We start from the raw sequence: 14,200 nt of genomic DNA, 5'->3' as shown, positions 1-14,200 counted from the left end.
GGAAAGCTGAGCTTCTCGGAGATAAATGTAGTTCCTGCTACTACTAGAATCTATTTTTTATTGAGTTAAGTGAGAATGGGGTCATGTCGTACTACGTTTAACAAACTAGGATGTTATTTTGAGAAAATTCTTCCTCACTCTCTCCTAGGATTTCTTTTACATGGTGATACATGGCATCGATATGGCCCTATAAATACTTCGTCTTATGGAGATACAAATTCTTAAAATGAGTTTTCCTTTGGCTCTGAATTCTAGTGATTATTCCTTAAACTTGACAATTTTAGTTCCAGTGCTGTCTCCTTTAAATTTATACGGACTTCTTTTGTTCCCAGGATGACTTTCATTCCTATATCTTAATTATAATTCTGAAAGTCTGAAGTGAATGGCAAGTATGTACTACTTAGAGCAGAGATAGAGGTTATCGTTTAACATAAAATATCTGTTAGTCAAAGGCAATTGTGTTTAATGCTTTTTTGGTAATAAGTTACGCAGGCCCTTGGCACAAATTGTTAATATGTTTCAGAAGACAAGTAGCATACATCTGCAAAATGCTTCCTTATTTTTTATTTCTACTAGGGGTAATTCAGGGTTTGAAAAAACTTTGTGTCTTATGGTGTGTGTTCTGGCCGTTCTGTAGGTGGAAGGTGTTTTGGTTGCTGTAGCAGGAAATGTAAATGAATAAAAGGTGGTGACTTCTCATCTGTTATTAAATTATATGCAGAGGCCTAGAAGCTACATTCAACATTACTTAAAACCACACAATAATACCAGTGTAATATTTAGTGCTTACAAAATCTCAGTAAGGAAGTGGTTTTTCACTGTTTTTAGCATTTGTGGGAAGAGAGAGAGAAGGGGAGACAGGGACTTCAGTAAACATGAGTCATAGAATCAAGATTTGGAGTTTAAGGTTCTAATTTGTCTTTAAGACCAACCTAAAAACTGTGAGGTGGCCAACATTGCGTTAGATTTTGTGGTATCCTTTGCTGTTGTCTGATTTTTTTTTGGGGGGGGAAGGTGAAATAATGACAGCAGCCAAGAAATACGCATTTTTTTAGTTTGAAAAGATGTTGGAAGTGCAGACTGGGGTTGTTTTCAATATAATTTCTTTTTTTTTTTTTCACTTCTGATTGGATGTTTATGTGCTGGGTTTCCTCTAGCATATGTATTTCTGTCACCTGTACTCTCAGCTTGTGCTAGAAATGATCTCTCTAACTGTAGTAGTTGGGCTCAAGGTTGGTTTCTATAGGCATCCTGCAATGCACATGTTTTGTCAGTAGTGCAGCTGATCACATGGAAACGTGACAAATTATGATAATTGCATTCTTGTCCATGAAGTTTTTACTTTGCAGGGAGCTGGATCTGGTGATGCTCATTTGTAATTGGTCTTGTGAACTGCTGTAATTACACATTTGGAAAATGATGGCATTTTACTTTTCCTCATTGTTCAAAAGAACAGATGACTGTAGACAAGAAGTACCTTGTAATGGTTGGAATTACATTTAAGTGTTTGTTGTTTAATACTGCTTAATCCAGTCTTGTTACATGTATTATTTTTGAGTATTTGCTCAGGTTCCATTTGGTGGATTTTATAACATCAGCCTGTCTGATTGTTGTGCTTCAAATTTCAGTTTAATATATGAATTGCTAAATTGTCTGTCAGTGCCATTGTGTACATGTACGTGCCATATAAGCCCATCTCTGTTTACATACCATGTATGAGGAGCTGGAATGGATTTGATATCTCTATCTTGTGCCTCTGACTGCTTCACTAGCTCTATGCTTTTTAATCTCTCTCTTCAGGATTTACAGTGGCATTTCAGTTTCATGAGGCATTGCAAATAAGTGCCGTTAAAAAAAAACAACCCCTCAGACGAAAACATTTCTCTGACAGTATTCCTCCTCCACTCCCATGTGGAGCTCCACTCCAGCCCTAACTAGAACTTCGTATTTTGCCAGACATACTCTGTATCTGCAGAAGTCTGTGCTGCTGTGAACTGAATATGTGCATTTAGTTAGTGTGTGGGTAGTGGCTGAGTTTGGCCAGTGACAGATGGAGAAGTCTCTCAGTAATTTTCAGTTGATAAAGTATATGAGTATACTCTGCAGGTTAATAGACCTGTGTTATTAAAACATACTTTCCTGAAGATTTTTCAAGTTGCTTGTTTTTTATTACTTAGACTTTCTCTATAAAGCCAGCTTTTGTGGTACTATAACTATAAATCTCTCAAAAGAGATTATATCCAGGAAGAGCTGTGAAAAGGTACGTATTCAAATAGTAATGTCTTGTCAGTCAGACAACAGTTTCATCCCAGTTCACCTTGCTCTGAGGGTGGCCCTTTTGTTTAGAAAAAAAACACTTTTAATGTGATATTTAAAATAAATTCCTTAAGCTTTTTTTTTTTGTGAAAATGAAGTTTTGAAAATAAATTCATATGCACTAACCTGAATCCCTTTTTTATCATTACTCGTAAACCTAAAGGTACCACCAGTATAACAGTTTTTTGTGTAGCATAATACTGTATGCCTAAATCTGGTAGTATATAGTTTTTCTGGCATAGGCTAAGTGCTGTATATAGCTTTTCTTAGCTGCTTATTCCTACTTCGATTAAATTTGCAGCCCTGTACTGGTGGAACCATGCTGTAAACTGGATCACCGCCTGAGCGTCCTCCTCACAAAAGGATGATGTTGGCTGTGAGTTCGTACATGCTTAGAAAGTGAATGCAGGTAATGTCCAGGGGATTAATACAGACCTGTCTTATACTTTGCTCAGAATTAGCAGCCTGGAGACATAAATTCTAATGTTTTTAAAGATCTTGGTAGGCTTTTATTACGTGTGCATCATGATACCTCAGATGGAAATATCCACAAATTAGGGACTATTTGAAGTCTAGTATGAAGTCTAAATCTGAATTTTTGAACAAACTACTCAAGTTTTAAAAGTGAAGATTAAAGTCTGGAATCTGAAGGCCATTTCAGCCGCAGAGTAGATGTGACCAAGATTAAAATAATAGCTTTTCTGTTTGGATGCAGCACAAGACATGAACAGTATACTGTTTCCAGTAACATAATGGGTCATTAGAATTTTGGGGAGTGGAAATTCTTATTATAAAATGTAGAATAAATGCATGCATTTAAAGTACTAACATTTCCCCCTTTGCTTTTGTATAACTTTTATTTATGAACTTCAATTATGATTCTGGACTTCATTTTCCCCCATGCACTGGAAAAAATTTGGGCTTATTAAATCCCGAGTCTTTTCAGCATCTATCACAAATGTAAATGAACAGTCTGTAGTGTTGCCTGCTCTCTGGATTGCTCTGATGATCATGTTGCCATGGTGATAACAGAGCATACAGGTTCATGAGCCAGTATTAGTAATGCAACCATTTGAAACTTAATCAATGTACTGCTCCTTCTCTATATTTCAGTATCACTTCAGCAAAATTGAATTCTAGGCAGTTGTCAGTCCAGTTTACTTCCTATGGATTTCTTCTACAAAATTTCACTCTTTGTTCTAGGCACCAATCATGATCTAGTAATTGAAATCTGTAGTGGTCTGTCATACTAATTATGTGACTGTCTTGTAGCAGGCAATCTTTAGCTGTTGTATTCAACAACAAAAATGGTGAAAAATACTTTGAGCTGAAGACATAAATTATAACTTTTGTGCAGAAATTATTCTTTTTTTCAGAAGATTCATTGTGGAGAGTTTTGTTAATTTTGAAAAACTCTAAGCACAATGTAGAACTGGAAAATGACTGTGCCTATTAGAAGTAAATTAAAGCTGTCAGAATCAGCCAAATTCACATTATCTCCTAGATCTTAAAAAATACTTTCAGAAAAGTTATTTTACTGTTAAGAAACTATAATGAAATATATGTTCACAGCAATACTTCAGATTTCCTTGCTTCCAAGAGGACTTTAACTTTTGAAATAGTATCTGCAAATGATTATCGATAATTATTCAACTATTGATGGTATCATTAAAGGCAGGCAGCAAGATAGGTACCTATTTATTTTTAGAGATAAGTGTGGGAATGTAGTTTAAAATTCTTCCCATGGGAACAGCCTTGATTATATTTGTTCAAGAACAGAATAAAACCCACAACTATTCTATACTGCATGGCAGTACTAAAAACGATAATTTTTTTTGGCTGCCATAGTGATGACATATAACATGGAAGATCATACAAAATTGAATTCACACCTATGAATTATAAACCCCAAAAGCTGTTCTCTGAAGGACTGTAACATCAAAAAACAGTGCACATATATAAGGCAGCTGTCCCAGACTGAATATAGGCGTGTAATTAATTACAGGGCCCTTTCTTATACCGCAAACATTCAGAAACAGCTTTTATTCGTTCAGAGAGTAGCAAACTGCAGAGGGTAAATTCAGTTTGGTAGGCTCTTGGGGATCACTTCTAGAAGTAGCACGTCAGAAGACGTTGAAGCTGAAATGAATCCACACCAACATACGTCAATCCGGAGAGTTTCTGCTCTTTCTGCATTTAAGCAGTACCGTTTATGTGCAACTAGTTCCTCTTTTATGGAAGCTATCTGTAGCTCTTTTCATTTTACTTAAATGGATTTAGTCATCGGTATGTAAAAAAAACAAGCCGTCTTTCTGAATAGACTGAAGGGTAAAAGCTGCTGTTACCAGGTTATAGACTAGAAAGTGGAGGAAGGAAAGGGGATCTGTCTTCTGTTGAGTTATTTAGAAAGTTGTCACCTTAGCGGGACACAGAGCTCTGAAGTCCTTGCTGATGATCTGTTCTAGCATCTGGAATATATTTGCTCTTCAGCTTGCAGTGCTCTTGCATACAGACTAGAGAAGGCAGAATTTTGAGTTTTGCATATGCTACTAAATTAAAACTAGTTTACGTTTATTTATTTTAATTTGGAAAGTATGGGTCTTGGAAAGGCAGAGATTAAGACCTTTAAAGATATATGTAATTGACTGCAAGATTAACTAGTTGATGAAATCTTGTGGGCAAAATACCCTTATTGACTCAAAAATGACATATTACAAGTGTAGAATCTATTTCTTACCAGGTATTTAGTGTGTAAGTTTTCAGAAGTTATTGAGTCTCACTGGGACTGCATTAATTCCTGGATGAAATTGTCTGTAGTGCACCATGCTCTCCAAACTCCTTACACAGACTAACTTATCTTATATGATGTAGCAAATAAGTACTTTTAACCTTAACAGGTGGGCTGACTGTAAGAAACTGTTACCGCAAGAACAAAGATTTGAGAGGGCAGAGCATGACCTAATGGGAATACGGGGAGGAAAATCACTCTGATGCGAACCTGGAGGCACAATTGCTCCTTAAGTCTCATTTCAGCCCTCCAAAATAGCTCTTAGGAAGGTTGCCAGTAACGGAGTGGTTTGGGGCTGAATCTTCAGAACTGAAAAAGTCAAGAGCTGTTACCTTTTCTTTAGTGCCCTGTTTCTGTGCATAGCTGTTGCAAAATATCTGTAGGGCAATAATGACTCACGCCTCAAAAGAGTATGTGTATGCAAGCAGTGTGTACGGTCAGACGCCACTGAGTTGCAGTAATAGTTCTACTCGACTCCTTCAAGGCTCCAAATTGCAAACAATCAGAGAGTTTTTCTCCCGCCCCGGCCTTTCAGCTAAGCCTGCAGTAGTTTAAAAACTTTCTCAGGGAAATGCAATTAGGAAAAAGAGAGAATAAGAAGCAAAGCAACTGAATGTGAGGAGAGGAGTTGCTATTTTTTTATTCCTCGTATGAAATGTCAGATAATAGTGAGAAAACGATTATGTTACAACTAAATGAATTAAACAAAGCTCCAAAACATAAATTAGAATTTAACTGTGCCATTAAAAACTAATTTAATTTTCAAGCCATCATTACTAGATAATAAAGACCTACTGCAAAATGCGCAACAATCTCTTGTGAATGCAGGGAGAAAAAAGCAAGCGATAAATCTCGTTGAGAAGGTAAGTTTCTGTTACATTAGTAGAGGAGAAAAAAATTGCTGAATGGATGTTTTAGTACATAATGAGAAGGAGGCAGTAATGGAACAGTTGGGCAGCTTAATTTTAGCCATAAATGGTGTTATAAGGGAAGACCCTAGGGAATATTAGAAAATGTATGCAGTATTGATTTTCTTGGTATGAAACTTTTTTGAATCAAAATAGCTTATGAATTTACAGTAACATTAAGTTAACACACACTAGTTATCCTTCGTTTCAGAAAAAAACAGTGAGTTGAGCACTGTAGCCAACTTATGTGGAGATAGCGGTATGGCGTGAGAACACACAGCATGAGCATATATCAAAATGCTCGTTTCCTTCAAACAAAAATAGCCTTCGGGCTGACTAATACTTTTGTGATTCGCTGGAATTTCATCTCATATCGAACTTGTGCACTAGCTGGGGAAGAACCTGCTTTCACACTTGCAGGTCCGAGAGGGCATTTGCTCTCATTCTGCAGTTTCCCTTTGCTTTAGTTTTTCTGTGTAAGCTGAGGTGGGTCCCTATTACGTCTCTCAGTATGTGCCAGAACACATCATAATCTCTATACTTCTTGACGCATTTAATATAGTTACGGTAGGCAGCATGTTTCTTGATGGTGTAGCCCAGTGAGGTTATTTTGGGCCGGTACCACTGGTGGGTGGGTACACGAAGAGTCAAGTCCTCAAGGACCTTCCAAAAAAAGTTGTTGCTATGCCTGCATTCTATGGTATGTCAGCAGATGGCAGTCTGGTACTTTGCTTCTAGTCTACTAGCGGTCAGATTATCAAATTATTGTTTTCATTGTAATGCAATTAATATTGTTGCTAAAAGGAGTGCTTTGAGCTTGATTATTCCAATGGGTTTGATAACCTCTTTCTCCTCTTTACCAAGGTTCTGGCAGGAAGTCCCACCTCTCTGCTTTCTTCTCTTCTGTATGATCCCAAAACTATCTCTGAGCCATGGTTGCATGAAACTGAGTTTTTGCTGTGTAATCTGTCCCCGTGGCATTGATGGGACTATATAATTTATAAGCTTTGTATTTTAAGGCTCATTCCGTCTGACTAATTTGAAATACCCTACCTGCAACGCTTGCTGTTGTATCATGAGGTCAGACAATCTCTCGCCTCAGTGCCTGCGTCGTGTTGCTGTATGAAGCTGAACAGCTGCCATGCTCAATCACAGAGGCATAAGCAATGTAATTTGTAATTTAGGCCCAACTTTTGCAAACACTTAAGCACATGCACAACTTCAGGCTTGTGGGTTGTTTTCTTGGCAGTTGGAGCTGCTCAAGGATTTAGTTACTTATAGACTGATTGGGACACCGGTCAGGATTGGGGCACTGCTTTCAATCAACATGTAGGACTAGTCAGGGTACTTCACTTTGGATACAAAGAGCTTTATTAATGACAGTTTATGTGATTTTACTGAAAAATATCCTTTATGACTTACAGTAGCTTACCAGATGGAGTCCTCAAAGAGAAAGACGATTCTCATCTCTAAGCTCGCACTGTTCATTTTAATTTTGCTTTTGTTTATTATTTATGTGTTCCCATAAATGCTTCTCTTGCTTCTTCTGCTGGTGCATACATAATAATCACTGTAAGAACATCTTCCTATACAACAGCACAGACCTTGTCTTTTTAGGGGCGTGATTTTTCCTGACAGGAGAGGGAGTTTGCGAACTCAAGGGATTCTGGAAGCTATGGCTGAGCAGAATAATTACCCGGTATCTCCTGGGCTGTCATTGTCACCAGCTTTTCCCAGTGCAGACTTGTGCAGAGCAGCGGAAGCGAATGTGCTAGAGTGTTGGCAGAGGTTTCCAGAAGGAGGTTGAAAGCTATCAGCATGCATGATGGCATTTTGGAAAAAAAAATGAAAAAATATCTTAAATCTTGTTCTGATATCACTTCCTATTCTGTCTAGGCATGACTTTACACTGGAGGCAAAGTTGGTGACGTGCATTAATAGTGCACTCTGTAACTTTGTTTACACAGATGTGCTACACCTGAAATGAGATGGTCAATACCAGTAACCAGTGAATAGACTTGCCTTATGTACTGGTATAATCTGATCCTAAGGCCAAGGTTTTACTTGCTGCTTGTGTGGCTTTCCCTCTCTCCAAGCTGCTTTGACACTGAATCCTTAGCACTAAGCTACCACCTCTGTGTTTTCTATAAGTGAAAAAAATCCCTAAACATAGATTAAGAAAAAGAAATTGATAGATTATAACATCTCCACAGGACGACGCTTAGAGAGTAGCCTTAATACAGCTAATAAAGTCCTGTTATAAAAAGTTGGAGTGGATGAGAATATGTATCAATATACTACGCTGTACCATTCCTTCACTCTTGCTGTGACACCAGTCTTACATGAAAAAATACTAAGGACAGCTGCCCCTGAAATAAATAATAATATCTAACCTTGTAATTAGTGCTGTGGAAACCATGGATCTTCAGAGTGGGTAAAATGTTGGTTGGCACAACTTGCCTCAGAATTAAGATACGGTGCAATAAGTTTTCACTGCTAAGATGCATTTACCAATCTGATTGCACTGAAGAAAATAGGACTGCTTGTGTAACTGCAAGTACTGTTGCAGAATTAGATTGTTCTAGTGTATCAGGACAGGGTAGTTTATATAATGCACAACTATAACACAAAGAGTGATTAAAAACCAGGTAATCACCCATAATGCTAGTGCACTTCTTGCCATACAAAAGAAACGTCAATTAAAATTCTTATGAATTATTTACACACTTCTCCCCCCTCTGCTGTAATTTGATTCTAAACTGAGTGTTAGCTTTAGGTCAGAGTTTTACTTGGAGATCTGTAACCCTTCTGAGCTGCACGTGCACTCATTAGCTACAGGCACATTTGCAAATGTGCCGGAGTTCTCTCTTGTAGCTGCCAGTCTATTAAATAAAGATCAGCTTCCCTCCTTGAAGCCCTGCTGCTGTGTTGCCTCCTACAGGAATGTGCCTTACACAGTTCTGAAAGCTGTCTCAGCCCAAGGATTTTTTATCAGATTTGAGGAAATGACCAGCTGTCAAATTAACAGCTATGAGGGTTGCTTTTTATTTCACTTTTATTTCAGGCAATTAGTATTCAGCCTCTGGCAGTAGTGTAATTATCCACAAAATTTTTTAAAAATTGCAATACGCTGTGTGTGTGCGTGTGTGTGTATGTGTAATTTCTACCTTCACCCCTTGTGGTTGTGTGAAACAAATGGGAGATGTAATTATCTGAGTAATTCTTAAGTAGAGATATTTCACAGTTTTGTGAAGCTTGTATGTGCCACCTGAACCACATGGCTTGTGGTATTTGTCACACTTGGCCTCTTTAACATGAGGGAGTAATGCGTGTTACTGTCTTTGACACTCATTCTAGATTAAAAGAGAGTGTTTCTAACACGTAAAAGAAGCATCAAGAATGCTAACTTACTTAACTGTCACAGCGAAAATCAGGAAATTAGGGTCCTGTTGGTTACCTGTGGTTGTGATTTGTTTTGGTGTGTCAAAACAAATATCTATGATCCAAAGGTGTGTAAACACTGCTTTTCTTGTTAGGCACTAGTAGACAGGGTGGCTCCTGTGAGGACGAGGGGACTGCCATTGAAACTGAGACTGTGTTGTGTCTGCAAGAAAATACAGTATTTCCTCTTGTATGAACTTTTCCCTTTGTGTTGTCATATCTGTTGATTGTTGTTGGTGGTATTATTATTAGAAGCATCAACTGAGATCTGAAAAATTCAGTTCCAAGTGTAGTGTTTGCCAATAAGTAGGGTTTTATTCTTCTTGTTACTGGTCAGCATTGCTGACCGTGTTTCACTGGTTGGATCAGTCAGGTTCATGGCCAGTCAGGTGATGCTGAAGGTCTTAGGAGAGCATGATGGACTGTAGCATTGGTTTGACTATAGTAACAGTTTGGCTTGGGAAGACAAAACAGCAAACCATTACTGCTAATATTTAGATAATAGCTTGAAAGACATTGTATTGTCTCTTCAATCCAGATAAACCTTGCATTGTTGCAAGTCAGAACAGAGCCTTTCTTGGCATGCAAAGCGTGTGTATTTGACCTAGGAGTCATTGAAGGACGAAATGTTATTCTTTTCCCTAAAATAACTGTAGAGCCGACCTAAGTCTTCCTTAGCTCTTTCTTTCCCTGTTTGGAATGCGGTTGGAGTATTCTATTTGTTATTAGTAATTTAGTATTTATTAAAAGCCAATTTCATCCTGTTGAGCTTTCAGGATCTGGGTCTTGTATCACAGAATCACAGAATGTGATGCTAGCTCTTAAGTAGTATGCATGAGATAAGAAATGTGTTCAAGTACTTGTTACATTTTGTGGGTGCTCTCTGCTGTAGCTGCTTGTGTGAAGTAAAAAACTGACATGTTGACTGTAGAAATATTGGTTGTCTTGCTCTTGGGGAATTGTGGAAAGTGGTTTTCCTTTTAAACATTTCTGAGTTGAATGGAAGAGAGGAAGGATGAGCAGACAGACTTAGATTTTTTTTTTTTTTATTACTTATGTTTTGGTTACATCTTGGTCTTGTGAAGTCCCTGCTGCAATATAGTGCCATGTGACTGTCTCCTGAGGTCCTATGGTACACACGAAGTACTTGAGGTCTAGTCTCCGCCTCAACAAATATTCAGGTATTACGTGCCAAGTGAAAAAGTTCCCACGGAAAAGGCCAAAGGAAATTCATCAGAGAGTACCAGACTATAGGGCATTTAGGATGGCCTCCCACAGAACAGGAGAGGAGGACACAAAACTTCCTTCCCTGTCAAGCCTGGAATGGAATCCAAATTTAAACTGCACAGTGAAAGAAAGGGACATCCCAACTCTTGCTACATTTTCCTTGGCTTTGTCACATCTTCTTACCTCCATTACTTAATGCTTCCTATCATCTCCTCAGAACAGTTTTTCATCCAAAACCACAAAGGAATGTTAAGCAGAAATCAGACTGGTGGCTGCTAAAACTGTAGTACTGATGAGTGAAATATTCAATAATAATGGCTTCTCACCTATTACTGTCATGGCACAGAAGGTTTGGGGTCAAAATAGAGTTACCATTCCTTGGAAGCTCTCAATAGTACAAAAGTTACTGGGATAATCCTGACAGCTCTGGGATTTTGTATTTCTTAGTAAATCCTGTCTCAGATGTCAGGGTTTGAGTTTCATTTTTTGTTTTTCATCTTAACAGTATGTTTATGGATTTCACAACAATATACTGGGATTTCTGCTTCCCTAAAGCCATTATGAGTGATATGGTTAATCTTACTCACTGCTTTCCAAATGTATACTCTGTTTCTCAGTCTTCCCAAATAAGTATTTTGTGTTAGCCTACATATATATTTTATCCTTGTCATCTTCTCCCCATCCTACTTTCCCAATTCTGTTTCGTTTTATTAATCAGGATATTATAAATGTCACTTTCATAATACCTAATCTAGCCCAGTATTAGAATAATCTCCTTTCACTTCTATGTACTCAAATATAGTTTCTTATATTTTGTTTTAATAAGAAGGATTCAATTGGCCAAAAGTTGAAGAATTTTACATATTCTTTTCAATTGTCTATTCTGACTAGTGCCTTTTACCACAAAGCAGCAAGTACTGAAAAAAAATAGGCTGGCAGAAAGCAAGTTTTGAAAGAAACTTCAGTTTATAGCATACCATTTTGGGCATTGAAATGTTAAAATGCAAACCTTTTCATCAGTCATCTCTCTGTCCATTGAAGATAGAGTACCCTTATTTTGCTATTTTGTCTGTAGATTCATTATCTTAGCTTTTTCCAAATTGAATTGCATAAGCCACTTATCTGCCCATGATTCTAGTCTAGTCAAGTCTCTGTGAATTTTATTGCTTCTCTATTGTGTATTTGTTGATTCACCCATTTCGTATCATCAGCACACTTCATCGCTTTGCTGCATTTTCCTCTTTTCAGGTTTCTAAAGTAAACAAAATCAATACTAATATTGCAGTATTCCACAAGTCAACTCCTCCTGTTTGGAACTGCTTCTAGGCCTAAGTACCTTCTGGCTCTGGTATGCTAGCTAGTTTTTATCCACTGAAGGAGCTCATCTCCTGTATCTCACGTACTAAAGTCAATTTGCAAAGCACCTTACAGCATTCTTCACTTGAAGCCAAACACTGCTTCCAGTCAGGTCTGAAACAGGATGACCAAAAAGTTAGATAAGCTCTTTCAAAATCAAACAAATCCAGACAGCTTATGCCTACGGGTTACCTGAGAAGTACAGAACACCTCTAAAGCACTCATATCTGCTGCCTCTTTGCTCGTTCTTGGCTCTGCGTTATGAGACTCTCCTGTGTGTCATTATATGACAGGAGAGTATTTTAGCTGGTGAAAATGGGAAAAGCTTGACTAGCCTCAATGGTATTACAGTGATTTATATTTCATTAGCACCTGGCTCAGGATGCTTAAGTGACAAATGATATTAGTGCCCTGCCATGATGATATTTGCTGGACGTGATTTTGTGGCATTGATATCAACTATCATGGTTACATGGCACATGTGATGAGCTTCCATCATGGTCAAACTCAAGATACTCTATAGCGAGAAGGGCAACTGTTAACTCTGAGTGTCTAAAAACAGACTGTTGTAACTCCTTGCATGTCACTGAAAAAGCTAGATAAACAACATCAAGTGGCTGCATCTTCTTCCTTCAGAACAGGCCCAGCCTATTCTCCAAGGTATTTACAATCGATATAAAAATAACCGCATATTTACAAAGTCATAAAATATTACATTGAAGCAATTCCAACTATGTCATTTTTTATGTGGTATTTAGCAAGAAACCTACACGTGAACCTTTATCTGGAATGAGATTCATTAATGAACCTATAAGGAAAAAGCTTGTCAAAGAAGGAGGGAGATCTGTTTGTGCCTTTTGTTCTTTTCTTTACTAAAATGCACAGAAATAGCTAGCATAAATGAATGTGTTCTCAGGAATTTCATTTTGAACAAAGACTGGACCCTGACATGACAGTTACCTTTAGAGTGGGCATTTGATCTCATTGTACCAGTGATTTCACAAAAATATAATAATGATGGACAGTCTACCATTAGAAATGTAGAGTTTTAATAAACAAGACAAAGCCAGGAAGCTAGGGGAGGGAAGCATCGAGACATGAAGTAAATTGATTACAGTCACACTCTAAATAAGTGGCTTTAAAGGAGTCTTATTTATATCCCTTGAAAAATAACGTATTTTAAGCGAGCCTTCAAAAAAAGCCGAGAGATTCATATCTTCATGAAGCCCATCCTATTATATCCAGTGTCATGTACAAATCAAACAGAATTTCTTCAGTGCTCTTTGACTCCACAATAAATTCCAAACACAAAAGAGTTGCTATCTTTTCATTTCCACAATATGAATGTTATCTTCTCTTCTAGTTCTAGTTTATGTACTTGTTTCTGACATTAACAGGACTGTCTATTGGCAAGAATGCCTAAAACAACTTCTCGTGTAAAATCTAGTGGATGAATGGCTGGTCTGCGTGTTGCAAGCATTACGGGCTGAGTTTACTTGCCTTTAAAAAAATGCTAAGGAGAAAGTCTATACTTATGTTGCAGCAGAAGCAGTACTGCGTGTGTAACTGTTGGGCTTCTGACATTTGCCCAATCTGGTTTTAATGCTTGATTGTTGTAAGGTGAGCTCTTCGCCTTTGTCCTTATTTCATGACTGTCTCCGAGGTCCCTAGACAAGGTATGAAGCAGGATAACAACCAAGAGCCCATGTTTAATTTTTTGCCCTTTCACAATAACTAATCTCCTGCCTACTGTTCTCTCCCTGTATCACACAGCTTAATTGTGTTTGTTATCAAAAGGGACAAACTGGGTTTTAAAGGTGCTTTGGGGTTTTTCTTCTTGACAAGTATGTCATCTGTAACTAATGGAAGCAATGCCTTCTGCATTTTGCAACATATATGGACCGGAAGATCTATTCAGTCAGTCAATTGCTTAGTTTTCCTCTATTCTGTGCTTCCTCATACTCTGCTGAAGTGGAGGATTTTCTCTCGTCATAAACCCATTGCCCAAAATTACTATGTTCTTCCATCCAGGAATCGTCAGTGTTAGTACTAATAGAAATGAGAAGACAGCCAGGCATCTCACTGAGACTGGTTCTTGGCTTATGGTTTGTGTATTAGGTTACGTGGGCTTGATTCTCCATGGCTTTCACCTTGAGTAGCCATG

This window comes from Apaloderma vittatum, unplaced genomic scaffold (genome assembly GCF_000703405.1).
Source record: "Apaloderma vittatum isolate BGI_N311 unplaced genomic scaffold, ASM70340v1 scaffold11262, whole genome shotgun sequence".
NCBI classification, from domain to species: Eukaryota; Metazoa; Chordata; class Aves; order Trogoniformes; family Trogonidae; genus Apaloderma; species Apaloderma vittatum.
Note: the sequence above shows the minus strand (reverse complement) of the source record.